Genomic DNA, 6,469 nt, shown 5'->3' with positions numbered 1-6,469 from the left:
AATTTTAAAAAATTAATTAATTTGGTATAATTTTCTGTTATACAATTCATTTCTCCCTTGTCTCTTTTTTGTCTTTTTAAACATTTTTATTTTCCATGTATGCATTTAATATACTCAGGCTTGGTTCATCTCTTCCATTGTTTTTCTTTCCTTCACTTCCCCTTCTTAAAATGGCTTCAACAGGTTTCATTGTTCCATATTTATATGTATGTAGAATTTCCATTGTCTCTTATGAAGTATTTTATTATATACAGCTCCTCAAAGAGAAAGTACAGCTGATTTCATTTTAAGCCTATAAAAATATCCTTTTACTAAAAAAATGTAGAAAGTAGTCTATCAGATTCTATTGATAATTCAGAAGCCTGTGGTCTTTAGCTAAAAATGAAAAAAATGTTAGCCAAGCACAAGTGGTTCACACTTGTAATCCTAGCTATTTTGGAGGCTGGTATCAGTAGGATTCAGAATCCAAGCCAGATGAGGCAGGGAGTTTGTGAGACCCCCATTAAATGGAAAACAGCTGTGTGTGGTACTACATACCTGTCATCACAGCAAAGGTGGGAAAAGTAGAATAATAAGATCACAGTCCAGACATGCCTGGGCAAAAAAAAAGGGCTGGAGTCATGACCCAAGAAGTAAACCCTGTGTTCAAATCCCATTACCACCAAAATAATCTGTTTTCGGGGGTTATTGGTGCATCTCAATCACAGAAGGCTTCCTATTCCCCTGTGTGGAGCTTGATCTCTAGCACTGCAAAATATAAATAAATAAATAACTTTGAAACTTTTAGAACTGGAGAACAGCTTGGTATTATATTACCATATCAATATTCTATAGTCTTACACTCTAATAGATCTGCACCCATTCTAAAAAAAATCATCTCACATAAATGAGCTCACACTGAAAAAGAAATCAGTGAATTAATCCATTTTATAACACTTTAGTTCATTTTTATCAAGACTGATATCATTTTGAGTTCTCAGCACTAATGGCTAATTGTTTAAATACCTACCTTAATGTATTCATTATTGCACAATTTCAGTGGTTCCTCTGCTTAGAATCTCAGGATATATTCTGCAATCAAAATAGTGGCTACACTGCACACTGATATGTAGGACTGACTAGGGAAAAATCCACATCTAAGCTCAATCATGTTGTTGGGAGAATTAATTTCCTTGCAATTACATGATTGAGGGCAATGCCACACAAGCTGCCACACTTTTCCTTGGTATGTGTAAAATTCAAAACATAAACAATTTTCAAAATTAGAGTTTTCTCTTCAAAGCCCAGAATATCTTGCTCACCAATCTGCTAAAATGAAATATCATATAATGCAATCATGGGAGACACATCTTACCATCTTTGTCATATAAAATATCCTAATCAATAGAGTGACATCCTGATTACTTTTGCCATACTGTAACCTTTATAAGTAAGGCAGAGGTCCCACCCACATTCAAGGGGAAGGGACTATTCATGATAGAAGGTAGAGATCACAGGACTCAGAATTCTCATTAAAACACTTCTCAAATGTTCAATTAGTTTTCCCTGAATAGGTCAGATCCACTCACCTATCTTAAAGATGCATTTTTTAAATGTATTTGCTTATAATTGTACCAGTACAGAAGTTATATTCGGACTGTAAGTAACTTCTGAAAATTTAAATGCAAGTTTTACTCCATTTTACCTCAGGGTATTTTCACAAATAATCAAGCCTAAAGGCTGAAGCATCTCAGAAAGATATAAGTTCTAGCAAGGCTATTTCAGAAGAGTTCTTACTTTTGAAAATCAGTGTAGGGATGATTTTCCCTTGGTTAATTTATCATCAAAGCCTAATGAAGCAACAAGTCTTTGTTTGGCATCTCCTCTTACACTGAAGATGTTTGTGTTTATTGAATTTTTCCAAGTTTTCACTACTTGCAGAAGTGCCATTTTGCTCTCCTAATTTCCCTCTTTGCCTCTTTTTTTAAATATATTTTTTGAAGGAACTGGGGTGTGAACTCAGGGCTTCATGCTTATCAGGCAGGTGCTCTACCACCTCAGTCATTCTCCCAGCCCCTGATTTTCCTCTTTAACTTCTCTGACCACATTGAGTTTCCGCTACTGAGCACTGGAAGCAGAACTGAGGTCATCTTCCAGAGAATTTTTTTTTCATATGTGGCATATGTTCTCTGCCAGCATACTTAGCAATCATCCTTGGAGTTTTCATGTCCTGAAATACAAGCTTGCCTGCGGGATTCAAGAGGAGGTGGGTCTACCTCCGATTTTATCATTTCAGGAAGATCTATAACCACTCTGCCCATAAACGACAGAATAATATCCTCTCTTCCTGCCTTTGTAGGATTCCTCATGGCTTGGCAAAGATCTCATTCTAACCATATTAAATATTCTACCCTTGCTTTTGCTTCTGCACCCAACTATAAAGACTCTACAATGAACTGTTAAAAGTAGTGAGGGGAGCTTTTACGGTCTTTTAAGTACAGGGATACAGCATCTGAAAGTAGGACTAATTTGACTTCTTCCTTGTCCACTTACATCCCTTTTATTTCTCTCTACTGCCTTATTTTTCTGGCTAAAACGTCACGCACTATACTGAGTAAGAGTGGAGAGAGTGGACACTCTTGTCTTCTCCTGATATTGGAAGAATGGTTTCACTCACTGCCCCTGCATTTAGTACAATCCTTACTTTAGTTTTTTATGTTGAGGTACATTCCTTCTATTCCTAGTTTCCTCAGGGATTTTATCATGAACGGATATTGAACTTGTAATCATGTGATTTTTGCATTTTATTCATGTGTCATATTAGACTTATTGATTTTTGCATGTTGAGCCATCTTTGTATCCCTGGAATCCCTGGAATACATCCCTGGTGCATGGTCCTCTAAATGTGTGTAAGATTCAATTTGCAAGTGTTTTTTTTAGAATTTTTGCACCTAAATTCATCAAGAAAACTGGCCTACAATGTACATTTTTGTTATGTACTTACCTGGTTTTGATATTGCAGTAATGTTGGGCTATTAGAAAGGGCTTTGCAGCATTCTTTCCCTTTTTTATATTATGATAAAGTTTGAGGCACATTGTATAGTTCTTCTTTAAAGGTGTGGTAGAATTCAGCAGTGAATCCATCCAGACCTAGCTTTTTCTTTGTTGGGAGACTTTTTAATACTGCTTTTATGTCATGCTTGTTACAGATTTGTTTAAGTGGTTTAAATTCACTTAATTCAGTTTTGGTAGGCCATATGCATCTAGAAATTTATTTATTTCTAAGTATAAGTTTTCAAAATGTTCACTAATGATTCTCTGAATTTCATTGGTGTTTATCATATCTTTTGTCCCTAATTTTATTAATTTGAGTCTTCTCTTCTTTCTTTTGGTTAGTTTGGCTAAGGATTTGTAAATCTTTCTAAAGAAGACTTTTGGCAATGTAGCAGGATATAAAATCGACATAGAAAAATAAGTTGCTTTTCTGTATGTCATTAGTTAACAGACTAAGGAAGAAATCAGGAAAAAAATGCCCTTCATGATAGCCTGAAAAAATTACTTAGGAATATACTATCTAAGGAAGTGAATGACCTCTAAAAATTATGAAACATTGGAGAAAGAAATTGAATACACTTGAAGATGCAAAATTCTCCCATGTTCATGGATTGGGAGAATTAGTAATGTGAAACATGGATTCACTACTGAAAGCGATCTATAGATTCATTGAAATCACCACAAACATTCCAATATAATTTTTCACAGAAATAGAAAAATCAATCCTAAAAGTCATATGAAAGTGTAAAAGACCCTGAATACCTAAAGCAATCTTCAGCTAAAAGAACAATGCTGGAAGTATCACAATACCTGACTTCAAGTTATACTGTAGAGCCATAGTAGAAAAAAACAGCATGATACTGGCATTAAGACAGACATTTCATAGACCAATAGAATCGGATAGAAGACCCAGAAATAAACTCACACAGCTAAAGATGTCTGATTTAATTCCTATCTCTCATCTGGCATAAAAATCAGGTCAAAATTGATCTAAGACCTTAATGTAAGACCTGAAACTGAGAAATTACTACTGGAAAACAGTTAACATATAAGCAATGACTTTCCGAATAGGACTCCCATTGCTCGGGAAATAAGAGAAAGGATGGACAAATGGGATTGCATCATATTACAAAGCTTCTACATAAGAAAGAAAACAATTACAGAATGAACAGACACTCCACAAAATGGAAAAAACAATCTTTCCCAGATATTCCTTGGATAAAAAGTTAATATTCAGAATACATAAAGAACTCAAACAATTAAATACCAAAAAGAACAAATAATCCAATTAATAAATGTGCAAATACAATTAAACATACAGTCCTCCCAAGAAGTACAAAGAACAAATAAATACATGTGGAAATGCTCAGCATCCCTAGCCATAAAGGAAATTCAAGACAACTCAGCACTGATGTTCCATCTCACCTAGGACAGGAAAAAAATGACAAACAATGTTGGCAAGGTTGGGGAATGGGAAAGAACTCTTTGTACCCTGTTGATAGAATGCAAATTATTGCAACCACTGTGGAAAGCATTATGGAGGTGTCTCAAAAAACTAAAAATAAAACTACCCTGTATCCTGCCATATGACTCCTGAACTTAATTTTTTTTTTAAGGATTAAAAGGGTTTGGGTTTTATTCATATCTCCCCCACCCCCACCCAAACAACGACCACCTTTAGAGCTGGTTTATTAGCAAGGTTGGTTACATTCAAAGGCTGTAGCTTGGACTTTTTCTCTAAAGAAATGAAGCCCCCACCAACTGAGGAGACAAGGCAGTAATCACGGCCCCAAGGTGAAACATGTCACTGGAAGTCTCAGACCGTGCAGTTCAATGTACTGAAGTAATCACTCCCCCAGTTAGTGAACACAGGGCATTGAAAGCCGATATAGGCACTGGAAAGTGGCAACCCAGGCACCTATGCCCCACATACCAGTTAGCGGACATCATTAAGCTGCTGTGCAACATCCAGGATGTTCTTGGCTCCTTTGTTCAGGAACAAGGTGGCCAGGCTGGCTCCCAAGCTCTCTAGGCAGACAGCTGGGCTCCTCATGGAATGTTCTAGGCAGTGATGCCGACCAACTGTCGATCATCCTCTGGGCCATCTCCACGCTAGGCAGGGACATGGATGGTAGAGTGCATGGCCTCTTGCATGCTATTTGAGCCATCTAGATTCCAGACTCCCCCAATCAGGTACAGTTGCCCGTCCTTCATTACTGTATGCACTGCTACTGGTACACTGCAGCCTCCTTCCAGGTGCCTCAGGAAGGCCCTTTCACAATGCAGTGAAGCAGAGTCTCAGGATCATGTACTCCAGATGTGGAAATTCTGCAGCTGGACTGCTCTCTGCAGGGAGCTGATTCCCACTACACTCCTCTCTGTCAAGGTTTCTAGGGTCTTCCCAACAAATTTGGGTGAAAGACAACAACATCACAGGGGGTTTCCCACTTATAGATGGCTCTAATTGTGAAGCCAAGATGTAGCATGGTAGGCAGGTCCTTCAGGGAATCAACAACCAGGTCCACTTCATTTTTCCCCAGGGTATATTCCAGCTCTTTGGTAAACAGGCTCTACTCTCCAGTCTTGGAAAGTGCAATATCAAGAATCTTGTCCCCTGTGGTGCCATAGAAATGATTTCAAACTGCACGCCAGGGCAGAAGGCTTTCTGCATTGCCACCACACTGTCTGTCTGTATACAAGCCAGCTGGCTCTTATCAGTGCCCACTCAAATGACTCTCATCTTCTTCCTGTAGAAAAAGTCCCCAGGTCACAATGCCCTCTGTTCTCCAACACCTTGTCCAAGAACCAAACCACTGGCATAGAAGAAAAGAACCTTTCCCTTGGGTTGTGTGTGGCCAGCTGAGCCTCAGAGTTGGGAATACTCCAATACTAATCCCTTACCCTTCCTCAGTACCTACTGCCCTCTCTGGGATCCACAGAAACAGAGATCAGAGGGAATCCACACTGCTGCTGCTGTGACAGTAACCAAGACACTGAACCCCAAGGCCCACCCTGGCCAAGGCAATTCTCAGTGGGAGGGCTACACACAGTCAGAGGGGTAAAGAGATAAAGTCCATCAGCTTGGCTACAGGGAGGGTGGGGCCTGCAGCAGGCTGGGGCAGGATAGCTGGAGCCACACATCACTGGAGAACGGGTTCACCATCTACAACAGAGCAGCCACTAGAGAAAGCTTCAATGTCATGAAGATGTTGAGAGCACCCATAGCTGCCACACTAAGGGTCCCTTAATCTGGCTGCAGTGCACCCTTATAAGACAGGGGTCAACTGATCTGATGTGTAGTCCTCTCCCTGGGTTTGTTTGATCGTCTATGAAATGGAGGGCTCTCTTCTACTTCCTATGTCCTATAAGACTATGAGGCTGAACTGCCTGACATTTATTTGCCTATTGCGCTGCCTCTAGTTTCACTAACATGTAA

The 6,469-nt window shown here is 39.0% G+C and overlaps 1 pseudogene; it reads right to left on the bottom strand.

Moving 5' to 3' along the window:
- Positions 1–4,969: 4,969 nt before the first annotated feature.
- LOC109679957 (porphobilinogen deaminase pseudogene) lies at positions 4,970–5,773 on the bottom strand (annotated as a pseudogene).
- Positions 5,774–6,469: the final 696 nt, after the last annotated feature.

Source organism: Castor canadensis, chromosome 12 (genome assembly GCF_047511655.1).
Source record: "Castor canadensis chromosome 12, mCasCan1.hap1v2, whole genome shotgun sequence".
In the NCBI taxonomy this organism is placed as follows: domain Eukaryota; kingdom Metazoa; phylum Chordata; class Mammalia; order Rodentia; family Castoridae; genus Castor; species Castor canadensis.
Note: the sequence above shows the minus strand (reverse complement) of the source record. Positions and strands in the feature narration are given on the sequence as shown.